Raw genomic sequence first — 13,567 nt, 5'->3', positions numbered from 1 at the left:
CTTTCTGGTTATAACCTTTTTCGGCAAGACAAATCTTCCAAAGGTGGGGGAGTGGCAATCTTTACCAAGGATCACCTTCAATGCTCGGTTGTCTCCACCCAGTCTGTCCCCAAACAATTTGATTCGCTGGTTTTAAGTATTCAAATGTTCAAATAGCTCTTTGTTGACTGTCGCTGGGTGCTATCGTCCTCCATCAGCACTGGCCTGTACCCTACCTGCCCTAAGCTCTCTCTTGGCCCCTTACACTAAGTCTGAATTTGTCCTACTAGGTGACCTAAACTGGGACATGCTTAAACCACCTGACCAAGTCCTAAAGCAATGGGACTCCCGAAATCTTTCTCAGATTATTACCAATCCCCCAAGGTATGACTCCAAGCATGCAGAAAAGGATACTCTTCTTGATGTTATCCTTACAAATAATCCTGATAGGTATCAGTCTGGTGTTTTCTGTAATGACCTTAGTGATCAGTTTTACAGCCTGTTTTTGTAATGGCTCCTCAGTGAAACGACCTGTCCTGATTTGTCATAGCCTGTCAGGTGTGTGCATACTGATAGCGAAGTCAGGTGCAGGAGAGCAGAGAGTTGTGAACAGGCACACACTTTATTGAGGCAGGAGAAACCAACAGACAGACGCAACTGCGTCAAAACCTCCAGCCATAGCAAAAGTGCAAAAATGTGTAAAGCAATCACAATAATTTATGCTTAACCTGTTATGGCTGCAATCTTGATACCGGGATCGATATGACAACTACCAGTGAAAATAGAAGGCGCCAAAATTCAAACCACAGAAATCTCATAATTACAATTCCTAAAACATACATGTGTTTTATATAATTTTAAATCTATTTTCGTTTTTAATCCCACCAAAGTATCCGATTTCAAATAGGCTTTTCAGCGAAAGCACTACAAACGATTATGCTAGGTCTCCACCAAACCATAATAAGCACAGCCATTTTCCAGCAAACTATAGCCTTCACAAAAACCAGAAATAAAGATAAAATGAATCACTAACCTTGAATTATCTTCATCAGATGACACTCATAGGACTTCATGTTACACAATACATGCATGTTTTGTTTTATATAAAAATAAAAACACAACAACATAGAAGCCTCATTATAATTTCTATTGATGGTTGACATCTAGTGGAACCCCTAGGCAGTGCAACATCATTCATATCTCAAGGGGATTTCATTGGGGACTCTGGTGAATTTTGTTGATCCCTGCCTACAGACAGAAACTAAAACAAGAAGCTCCCGCGCTGAGGTCTGTTCAACGCTGGTCCGACCAATCTGATTACACACTCCAAGACTGCTTCCATCACGTGGACTGGGATATGTTTCGTATTGCATCAAACAACAACATTGACGAATACGCTGATTCGGTGAGCAAGTTCATTAGAACGTGCGTTGAAGATGCCATTCCCATAGCAACGATTAAAACATTCCCAAACCAGAAACCGTGGATTGATAGCAGCATTCACGTGAAACTGAAAGCGCGAACCACTGCTTTTAATCAGGGCAAGGTGACCGGAAACATGACCGAATACAAAGAGTGTAGCTATTCCCTCCGCAAGGCAATCAAACAAGCTAAGCGTCAGTATAGAGACAAAATAGAATCTCAATTCAACGGCTCAGACACAAGAGGAATTTGGCAGGGTCTACAGTCAATCACGGATTACAAAAAGAAAACCAGCCCCGTCATGGACCAGGATGTCTTGCTCCCAGGCAGACTAAATAACTTTTTTACCCGCTTTGAGGACAATACAGTGCCACTGACACGGCCCGCAACCAAAACATGCAGACTCTCCTTCACTGCAGCCGATGTGAGTAAAACATTTAAACGTGGCAACCCTCGCAAGGCTGCAGGCCCAGACGGCATCCCCAGCCGTGCCCTCAGAGCATGCGCAGACCAGCTGGCTGGTGTGTTTACGGACATATTCAATCAATCCCTATCCCAGTCTGTTGTTCCCACATGCTTCAAGAGGGCCACCATTGTTCCTGTTCCCAAGAAAGCTAAGGTAACTGAGCTAAACGACTACCGCCCCGTAGCACTCACTTCCGTCATCATGAAGTGCTTTGAGAGACTAGTCAAGGACCATATCACCTCCATCCTACCTGACACCCTAGACCCACTCCAATTTGCTTACCGCCCAAATAGGTACACAGACGATGCAATCTCAACCACACTGCACACTGCCCTAACCCATCTGGACAAGAGGAATACCCATGTGAGAATGCTGTTCATCGACTACAGCTCTGCATTTAACACCATAGTGCCCTCCAAGCTCATCATTAAGCTCGAGACCCTGGGTCTCGACCCCGCCCTGTGCAACTGGGTACTGGACTTCCTGACGGGCCGCCCTCAGGTGGTGAGGGTAGGCAACAACATCTCCACCCCGCTGATCCTCAACACTGGGGCCCCAGAAGGGTGCGTTCTGAGCCCTCTCCTGTACTCCATGTTCACCCACGACTGTGTGGCCACGCACGCCTCCAACTCAAACATCAAGTTTGCGGACGACACAACAGTGGTAGGCTTGATTTCCAACAATGACGAGACGGCCTACAGGGAGAAGGTGAGGGCCCTCGGAGTGTGGTGTCAGGAAAATAACCTCACACTCAACGTCAACAAAACTGGACTTCAGGAAACAGCAGAGGGATCACCCCCCTATCCACATCGATGGAACAGTAGTGGAGAGGGTAGTAATTTTTAAGTTCCTCGGCATACACATCACAGACAAACTGAATTGGTCCACCCACACAGACAGCATCGTGAAGAAGGCGCAACAGCGCCTCTTCAACCTCAGGAGACTGAAGAAATTCGGCTTGTCACCAAAAGCACTCACAAACTTCTACAGATGCACAATCGAGAGCATCCTGTCGGGCTGTATCACCGCCTGGTACGGCAACTGCTCCGCCCACAACCGTAAGGCTCTCCAGAGGGTAGTGAGGTCTGCACAACGCATCACCGGGGGCAAACTACCTGCCCTCCAGGACACCTACACCACCCGATGTCACAGGAAGGCCATAAAGATCATCAAGGACAACAACCACCCGAGCCACTGCCTGTTCACCCCGCTATCATCCAGAAGGCAAGGTCAGTACAGGTGCATCAAAGCTTGGACCGAGAGACTGAAAAACAGCTTCTATCTCAAGGCCATCAGACTGTTAAACAGCCACCACTAACATTGAGTGGCTGCTGCCAACACACTAACTCAACTCCAGCAACTTTAATAATGGGAATTGATGGGAAATGATGTAAAATATATCACTAGCCACTTTAAACAATGCTACCTAATATAATGTTTACATACCCTACATCACATATGTCAGAGTCAAGGCCCGCGGGCCACATTCGGCCCGCGAGAAGGTTTTTTACGGCCCCTGGGATGATCTTGATTTATTATTAGAACCGGCCCGCAGACCGCAGCAAGCCGGCAGCCCGCAGATCTTTTACACGCACCAATACTACATTTCCCACAATGCAACGGTGACGCACCGAGCAGTAGGCTGCTTCATTTCAATATTTATTGGCACAGCAGTCGTCAGCATCACAGTAAAATTAACTTTCAGATACCCATCAAAAATGGCAAAACGGAAGGTGGACACTGAGAACCGGGGGTTTCAAACAAGGTGGGAGTCGGAGTATATGTTCACGGAGGTAGCTGGAAAACCTGTGTGTCTTCTGTGTGGAGAAAGTGTGGCGGTACTGAAAGAGTATAATCTGAGACGACATTATGAAACGAAACACGCGGACAAAAACAAGAATATGGACATGGAACAAAGGCTACAAAAGGCAGAGGAATTAAAACGAGGCCTCAAATCTCGACAGGCTCTGTTCAAAAAAGCCAAATCACAAGGCCAGGCTGCTGTCAAGGCCAGTTTTATTTTGGCAGAAGAGATCGCTAAATCAGCCCGGCCATTTACGGAGGGGGATTTCATCAAAAACTGCATGATTAAAGTTTGTGACGAAGTTTGCCCAGAAAAAGGCAACTCTTTTTAAATGTGAGTCTGAGCAGAAACACCATTGCCGAGAGAGTAGACCAGTTGTCCATCAATCTAAAAGAGCAGCTTGTGAAAAAGGGAAAAGATTTCATTGCATATTCCTTGGCTGTGGATGAGAGCACCGACATTTCTGACATTGCCCAGTTGTCAATTTTCATCCGCGGAGTGGACTCCAGCCTAAGCGTGACAGAGGAGTTTTTTGGCTTTACGTCCTATGCATGGCACAACTACGGGGCATGATTTGTATGAAGAGGTGTCAAGATGTGTAAATGAGATGGAGCTGCCTTGGGAAAAACTCGTGGGTTTGACAACCGACGGAGCACCTGCGATGTGTGGACACAGGAGCGGACTGGTGGCGAAGATACGGGAAAAGATGCAAGAGGAAAACGCGACAGGTGAGCTGACAGCTTATCATTGTATCATACACCAGGAAGCGTTGTGCGGTAAAGCCTTGAAAATGGAGCATGTAATGAGCATCATCACGCGCACAGTTAACTTTATCAGAGCCAAAGGTTTGAATCACCGCCAGTTCAAGGCATTTCTGACGGAGTTAGAAACGGAGCATGGTGATTTGCCTTATCACACAGAGGTGCGATGGCTAAGCCAGGGAAAGGTGCTTCAAAGATGTTTCGAGCTTCGTGAGGAGATTTGTCTGTTCTTGGACAGCAAAGGGAAAGACACAACACAACTCCGAGACGAAATGTTTCTGTGTGAAATGGCTTTTCTGTGTGACATTACGAGTCATCTGAATGCAATGAACTTGCAGCTGCAGGGTCGGGATCATGTCATCTCTGATATGTACAGTACAGTGAAGGCATTTAAAACCAAACTGACTCTGTGGGAGACGCAGATGCGGAAAGAAAATTTCCCAGCTGCCAGACCATGAAAGAGAAGCTCTCTACCAGTGCGTTCCCGAGCGCACAGTTGGCTGATAAAATAGGTATGCTTGCCGCTGACTTTCGACGCCGATTTGCTGACTTTGAAGCACAAAAAAGCAGGTTGGAACTGCTCGGTAACCCATTTGCTGTTGACGTGGAAAGCTCACCACCAAACCTCCAAATGGAGTTGATTGACCTCCAATGCAATGATGCACTGAGGGCAAAATATGCGGCAGTGGGTGCTGCGGAGTTCGCCCGTTTCCTCCCCGACACAATGCCCCAGCTGCGCATCCAGGCTGCTCAAACGTTGTCTATGTTTGGCAGCACATACCTGTGTGAACAACTTTTTTCTTTGATGAACCTGAACAAAACATCACACAGAAGTCGACTTACTGCTGAACACCTCCACTCAATTCTGAGGATTTCCTCAGCTCAGAGCCTTACCCCGAACATTGATGAACTTGTGGAAAAGATGGGACACCACCAAGTATCACCCTCAACCTCAAACAAGTGAACATTACTGTGCAATCACATATTTAGAGTTTTTACTCAGTTCAAGTTTAAAAGTTAAAGTTTAATATTTGTTTTCACTGCATGTTACTTCTCCTTAAACAAAGTGTTGTTTTTGATTAATAGATTTTTGCACTTTATTTTATTGTATTTCAATCCAATTATATTTTAAAAATATTTCAGTTGAGTGGATGATAGAAAATTGCTATTATTGTTTTTTTCTTTGAAGTAAATTTAGCCCACTTTTGCTAAAATAGAAAATATAGGCTACTGATGGTGCCTTGAATACCGGTTTCTTTCATTTAATGTTCATGTTATGGGGATTTTTATATAAAGGAAATTTGTCTTTTGTGTCTGTTGAAAATTAAAGATTACTGACAGAGCCATAAGAAAATATTGCTTTATTTATCTGATCATATTGGAATATATTTGTTAGGTTTTCAGTAGGTTCAATTAGGTTCACTAGACTATATGCGTCATTTAAAAAATTTTCAATGAACATTCGAACAGTCCGGCCCTCGGCTTGTAGCTAAATTTTTTATTTGGCCCTCCGTCCATTTGACTTTGACACCCCTGCCCTACATTATTCATCTCATATGTATACGTATATACTGTACTCTATATCATCTACTGCATCTTTATGTAATACATGTATCACTAGACACTTTAACTATGCCACTTTGTTTACATACTCATCTCATATGTACAGTGCCTTGCGAAAGTATTCGGCTCCCTTGAACTTTGCGACCTTTTGCCACATTTCAGGCTTCAAACAGAAAAGATATAAAACTGTATTTTTTTGTGAAGAATCAACAACAAGTGGGACACAATCATGAAGTGGAACGACATTTATTGGATATTTTAAACTTTTTTAACAAATCAAAAACTGAAAAATTGGGCGTGCAAAATTATTCAGCCCCCTTAAGTTAATACTTTGTAGCGCCACCTTTGCTGCGATTACAGCTGTAAGTCGCTTGGGGTATGTCTCTATCAGTTTTGCACATCGAGAGACTGACATTTTTTCCCATTCCTCCTTGCAAAACAGCTTGAGCTCAGTGAGGTTGGATGGAGAGCATTTGTGAACAGCAGTTTTCAGTTCTTTCCACAGATTCTCGATTGGATTCAGGTCTGGACTTTGACTTGGCCATTCTAACACCTGGATATGTTTATTTTTGAACCATTCCATTGTAGATTTTGCTTTATGTTTTGGATCATTGTCTTGTTGGAAGACAAATCTCTGTCCCAGTCTCAGGTCTTTTGCAGACTCCATCAGGTTTTCTTCCAGAATGGTCCTGTATTTGGCTCCATCCATCTTCCCATCAATTTTAACCATCTTCCCTGTCCCTGCTGAAGAAAAGCAGGCCCAAACCATGATGCTGCCACCACCATGTTTGACAGTGGGTATGGTGTGTTCAGGGTGATGAGCTGTGTTGCTTTTACGCCAAACATAACGTTTTGCATTGTTGCCAAAAAGTTCAATTTTGGTTTCATCTGACCAGAGCACCTTCTTCCACATGTTTGGTGTGTCTCCCAGGTGGCTTGTGGCAAACTTTAAATGACACTTTTTATGGATATCTTTAAGAAATGGCTTTCTTCTAGCCACTCTTCCATAAAGTCCAGATTTGTGCAATATACGACTGATTATTGTCCTATGGACAGAGTCTCCCACCTCAGCTGTAGATCTCTGCAGTTCATCCAGAGTGATCATGGGCCTCTTGGCTGCATCTCTGATCAGTCTTCTCCTTGTATGAGATGAAAGTTTAGAGGGATGGCCAGGTCTTGGTAGATTTGCAGTGGTCTGATACTCCTTCGATTTCAATATTATCGCTTGCACAGTGCTCCTTGGGATGTTTAAAGCTTGGGAAATCTTTTTGTATCCAAATCCGGCTTTAAACTTCTTCACAACAGTATCTCGGACCTGCGTGGTGTGTTCCTTGTTCTTCATGATGCTCTCTGTGCTTTTAACGGACCTCTGAGACTATCACAGTGCAGGTGCATTTATACGGAGACTTGATTACACACAGGTGGATTGTATTTATCATCATTAGTCATTTAGGTCAACATTGGATCATTCAGAGATCCTCACTGAACCTCTGGAGAGAGTTTGCTGCACTGAAAGTAAAGGGGCTGAATGATTTTGCACGCCCAATTTTTCAGTTTTTGATTTGTTAAAAAAGTTTGAAATATCCAATAAATGTCATTCCACTTCATGATTGTGTCCCACTTGTTGTTGATTCTTCACAAAAAAATACAGTTTTATATCTTTATGTTTGAAGCCTGAAATGTGGCAAAAGGTCGCAAAGTTCAAGGGGGCCGAATACTTTCACAAGGCACTGTATATACTGTACTCAATACCATCTACTGTATCTTGCCTATGCCGCTCTGTACCATCACTCATTCATATATCTTTATGTACATATTCTTTATCCCCTTACACTTGTGTCTATTAAGGTAGTAGTTTTGGAATTGTTAGCTAGATTACTTGTTGGTTATTACTGCATTGTCGGAACTAGAAGTACAAGCATTTCACTACACTCGCATTAACATCTGCTAACCATGTGTATGTGACAAATAAAATTTGATTTGATCAGAATACATACAAGCTCAGATTTCTGACTTCCTGTTTTGATTTCAACTCAGGATTTTGCCTGACAATATGAGTTCTGTTATACTCATAGACATCATTCAAACAGTTTTAGAAACTTCAGATTGTTTTCTATCCAATACTACTAATAATATGCAAATATTAGCAACTATGACTGAGGAGCAGGCCGTTTGATATGGGCACTTTTCATCCAAGCTACTCAATACTGCCCCTGCAGCCATAAAAAGTTAACAATATACATCTTCGTGAACAACACAGTATAAGCAATCCAGTCTGGCGCGTTAACAAAAAAACAAAAACACGTAACACAATTAATTCCCCCTTTTCCCCCTGCCCAGCTACAAAGTTTCTCCCTGCAGGCAGTCACTGAGTCCGAGGTGCTAAAGGAGCTCCTGAAACTTGACCCCAAAAAAGCATCTGGGTCAGATGGTTTAGACCCTTTCTTTAGACCCTTTAAGGCTGCTGCCCCTATCATCGCCAAGCCTTTCTCTGACCTTTTTAACCTGTCTCTCCATTCTGGGGAGGTTCCATTGCTTGGAAGGCAGCCACAGTTCAACCTTTGTTTAAAGGGGGCGATCAAGCTGATCCTAACTGTTATAGGCCTATTTCTATTTTGCCCTGTTTATCAAAAGTTTTGGAAAAACGTGTCAATAATCAACTGACTGGCTTTTTTGATGTCTATAGTATTCTCTCTGGTATGCAATCTGGTTTCACTGTGTCACTGCAACCTTAAAGGTCCTCAATGATGTCACCGTTGCCTATGATTCTAAGCAATGTTGTGCTGCTATTTTTATTGACCTGGCCAAAGCTTTTGATACGGTAGACCATTCCATTCTTGTGTGCCAGCTAAGGAGTATTGGTGTCTCTGAGGGGCTTTTGGGCCTGGTTTGCTAACTACCTCTCTCAAAGATTGCAGTTTATAAAGTCACAAAATCTGCTGTCTCAGCCACTGCCTGTCACCAAGGGAGTACCCCAATGCTCAATCCTAGGCCCCATGCTCTTCTCAATTTACATCAACAACATAGCTCAGGCAGTAGGAATCTCTCTCATCCATTTATATGCAGATGATACAGTCTTATACTCAGCTGGCCCCTCCCCAGATTTTGTGTTAAATGCTCTACAACAAAGCTGTCTTAGTGTCCAACAAGCTTTCTCTACCCTTAACCTTGTTCTGAACATCTCTAAAACGTGTGGTTTGGTAAGAATGACCCTCTCCCAACAGGTTTGATTACTACCTCTGAGGGTTTAGAGCTTGAGGTAGTAACCTCAAACAAGTACTTGGGAGTAAGGCTAGACGGTACACTGACCTTCTCTCAGCACATATCAAAGCTGCAGGCTGAAGTTAAATCTAGACTTGATTTCCTCTATTGTAATTGCTCCTCTTTCACCCCAGCTGCCAAACTAACCCTAATTCAGATGACTATCCTACCCATGCTAGATTACGGAGACATCATTTATAGATCGGCAGGTAAGGGTGTTCTCGAGCGGCTAGATGTTCTTTACCATTCTGACATCAGATTTGACACCAATTCTCCTTATAGGACACATCACTGCACTCTATACTCCTCTGTAAACTGGTCATCTCTATATACCCGTAGAAAGACCCACTGGTTGATCCTTATTTCTAAAACCCTCTTAGGCCTCACTCCCCCCTGTCTGAGATATCTACTGCATACAACGGCCGTTCTGCCAGTCACATTCTGTCAAAGGTCCCCAAAGCGCACACATCCATGGGTCGCTCGTCTTTTCAGTTCGCTGCAGCTAGCGACTGGATCGAGCAACAACAAACACTCAAACTGGACAGTTTTATGTCAATCGCTTGATTCAAATACTCAATCATGGACTCTCTTACTGACAGTTGTGGCTGCTTTGCATGATGTATTGTTGTCTCTACCTTCATGCACTTTGTGCTGATGTTTGTGCCCAATAATGTTTATACCATGTTTGTGCTGCTATCATGTTGTTTTGCTACCATGCTATGTTGTCATGTGCTGCTGTCTTGCTGTTGTTGTTTTAGGTCTCTCTTTATGTAGTTTGTCTATCTTGTCGTGGTATTTGTTGTGTCCTATTCTTATATATATATATATAAGAATAGGATATATATATATATACAGAATTGAATAAATGTCATTGTTTCAAGGTCATGCCATCAACCTAAGAGTTATATTGACATAAAATATGAAGCCACAGTTCTGCCTGAACAGTGACTCCTACTGGTTTATGTGACCCGTTTCAAGAAGCTAGGCGTATGTCTACCCCTGTAGAGGTGAATCCAGGCACTGCAGTGCCTAGATCCACTCCTATTCCCCAGGTGCTCTCTATTGATGACTTCTGTAAACGTAATAGCCTTGGTGTCATGCATGTTAACATTAGAAGCCTCCTCCCTAAAGTTGTTTTATTGACTGCTTCAGCACACTCTGCCAACCCGGATGTTCTAGCCGTGTCTGAATCCTGGCTTAGGAAGACCACCAAAAATTCTGAAATCTCCATCCCTAACTACAACATTTTCAGACTAGATAGAACGGCCAAAGGGGGCGTTGCAATCTACTGAAAAAATAGCCTGCAGAGTTCTGTCCTACTATCCAGGTCTGTACCCAAACAATTTGAACTTCTACTTTTAAAAATCCAACTCTCTAAAAACAAACCTCTCACCGTTGCCATCTGCTATAGACCACCCTCTGCCCCCAGCTGTGCTTTGGACACCATATGTGAACTGATTGCCCCCCCATCTATCTTCAGAGCTCGTGCTGCTAGGTGACCTTAACTGGAACATGCTTAACACCCCAACCATCCTATAATCTAAGCTTGATGCCCTCAATCTCACACAAATTATCAATGAACCTACCAGGTACCCCCCCCAAAGCCGTAAACACGGGCACTCTCATAGATATCCTAACCAACTTTCCCTCTAAATACACCTCTGCTGTTTTCAACCAAGATCTCAGCGATCACTGCCTCATTGCCTGCATCCGTAATGGGTCAGCGGTCAAACGACCTCCACTCATCACTGTCAAACGCTCCCTGAAAAACTTCAGCGAGCAGGCCTTTCTAATCGACCTGGCCGGGGTATACTGGAAGGATATTGATCTCATCCCGTCAGTAGAGGATGCCTGGTTATTTTTTTAAATGCCTTCCTCACCATCTTAAATAAGCATGCCCCACTCAAGAAATTTAGAACCAGGAACAGATATTTAGCAGGCGCTATCGACAAAGATAATTGGGAAAAGGTTGTGATGGACTACTTTTCTCACACTGTCAGTGTGAACCGCAGCGACTTGAAACAACAATGGGCCAAACAAGCTCTAGCTAGCTACGAACCAAACAGAAAAGTCACACTGCCATGAAGCGTTCATCCGTGTAATGGTAAGAGTCTAGCTCCATTTTCAGATATTATACATTTCTAATTTTATCGGGAAGTTGGTTTCATTGCAAGTTAAAGTGTACTGTTAACTAGCAAACAGTAGCTTGCAGGCTCACAAGCTTATGTTAAAATCAAATCAAATGTTATTGGTCACATACACGTGTTTAAAATATGTTATTGCGAGTGTAGTGAAATTACATGTGTGATGTGTCGTAATATTAGTCATATCTCATCTCTCAAACCTTTGCATTGCTAGTTATAGCCTAATGTTAGCTAGCTAGCTAACATTTAACCTAGTTGGTTAGCTTTATCTACCTGCAGATTCAAGCTCCGGCATTTCATGATTGGTAGCTAGCTATGACAATCCATTTGTACTGTAGCTGTGGGTTGCAATTATGGTTTAGCTAGCTAGCTACATATCTAAACATAAGACTGATCACATGAACCATCAAGTTTGCCAGGTGTGTCTGGGGGTGATTACGGCCATCTACAGTGTTTTCAAAGTTTTCACCCCCCTTGGCATTTTTCCTATTTTGTTGCTTTACAACCTGGAATTAAAATAGATTTTGTGGGGGTTTGTATCATTTGATTTACACAACATTCATACCACTTTGAAGATGCACAATAGTTTTTGTGAAACAAACAAGAAATAAGACAAAAAAAGAACTTGAGAGTGCATAACTATTCATCCCCCCAAAGTCAATACTTTGTAGAGCCACATTTTGCAGCAATTACAGCTGCAAGTCTCTTGGGGTATGTATCTATAAGCTTGGCACATCTAGCCACTGGGATTTTTGCCCATTCTTCAAGGAAAAACTGCTCCAGCTCCTTCAAGTTGGATGGATTCCGCTGGTGTACAGCAATCTTTCAAGTCATACCACAAGATTATCAATTGGATTGAGGTGTGGGCTTTGACTAGGCCATTCCAAGACATTTAAATGTTTCCCCTTAAACCACTTGATTGTTGCTTTAGCAATATGCTTAGTGTCATTGACCTGCTGGAAGGTGAACCTCCGTCCCAGCTTAAATCTCTGGAAAACTGAAACAGGTTTCCCTCAAGAATTTCCCTGTATTTCGAGCCATCCATCATTCTTTCAATTCTGACCAGTTTCCCAGTCCCTGCTGATTAAAAACATCCCCACATCATGATGCTGCCACCACCATGCTTCACTGTGGGGATGGCGTTCTTGGATGGATGAGAGGTGTTGAGTTTGTGTCAGACATGGCATTTTCCTTGAAGGCCAAAAACTCAATTTTAGTCTCATCTGATCAGAGTACCTTCTTCCATATGTTTGGGTAGTCTCCCACATGCCTCTTGGTGAACACCAAACGTGTTTGTTTATTTTTTTTCTTTAAGCAATGGCATTTTTTCTTGGCACTCTTCCGTAAAGCCCAGTTCTGTGGAGTGTACAGCTTAAAATGGTCCTATGGACAGATACTCCAGTCTCTTGTGGGGCTTTGCAGCTCCTCCAGGGTTATATTTGGTCTCTTTTTTACCTCTCTGATTAATGTCCTCCTTGCCTGGTCTGTGAGTTTTGGTGGGCGGCCCTCTCTTGGCAGGTAGGTTGTGGTGCCATATTCTTTCCATTTTTAAATAATGGATTTAATGGTGCTCCGTGGAATGTTCAAAGTTTTAAATATTTTTTTGTAACCCAACCCTGATCTGTACTTCTCCACAACTTTGTCCCTGACCTGTTTGGAGAGCTCCTTGGTCTTCGTGGTGCCGCTTGCTTGGTGCTGCCGCTTGCTTAGTGGTGTTACAGACTCTGGGACCTTTCAGAACAGGTATATATATATACTGAGATCATGTGACAGATCATGTGACACTTAGATTGCACACAGGTGGACTTTATTTAACTAAATATGTGACTTCTGAAGGTAAATGGTTGCACCAGATCTTAATTAGGGGCTTCATAGCAAAGGGGGTGAATACATATGTACGCACCACTTTTCAGTTTAGGTTTTTGAAACAAGTTTTTTTTTTTTCACTTCACCAATTTGGACTATTTTGTGTATATCCATTAGATGAAATCCAAATAAAAATATTTTTAAATTACAGGTTGTAATGCAACAAAATAGGAAAAACACCAAGGGGATTAATACTTTTGCAAGGCACTGTATTGTATTTCATGAACATGTGTACATGTCTAGACAATAGTGACGCATCCAGTTTATCAAGGCACAAGCTGAGACCCAAATGCAGACACAG

This window comes from Oncorhynchus masou, chromosome 26 (genome assembly GCF_036934945.1).
Source record: "Oncorhynchus masou masou isolate Uvic2021 chromosome 26, UVic_Omas_1.1, whole genome shotgun sequence".
NCBI classification, from domain to species: Eukaryota; Metazoa; Chordata; class Actinopteri; order Salmoniformes; family Salmonidae; genus Oncorhynchus; species Oncorhynchus masou.
This window is presented reverse-complemented; position numbering follows the sequence as displayed.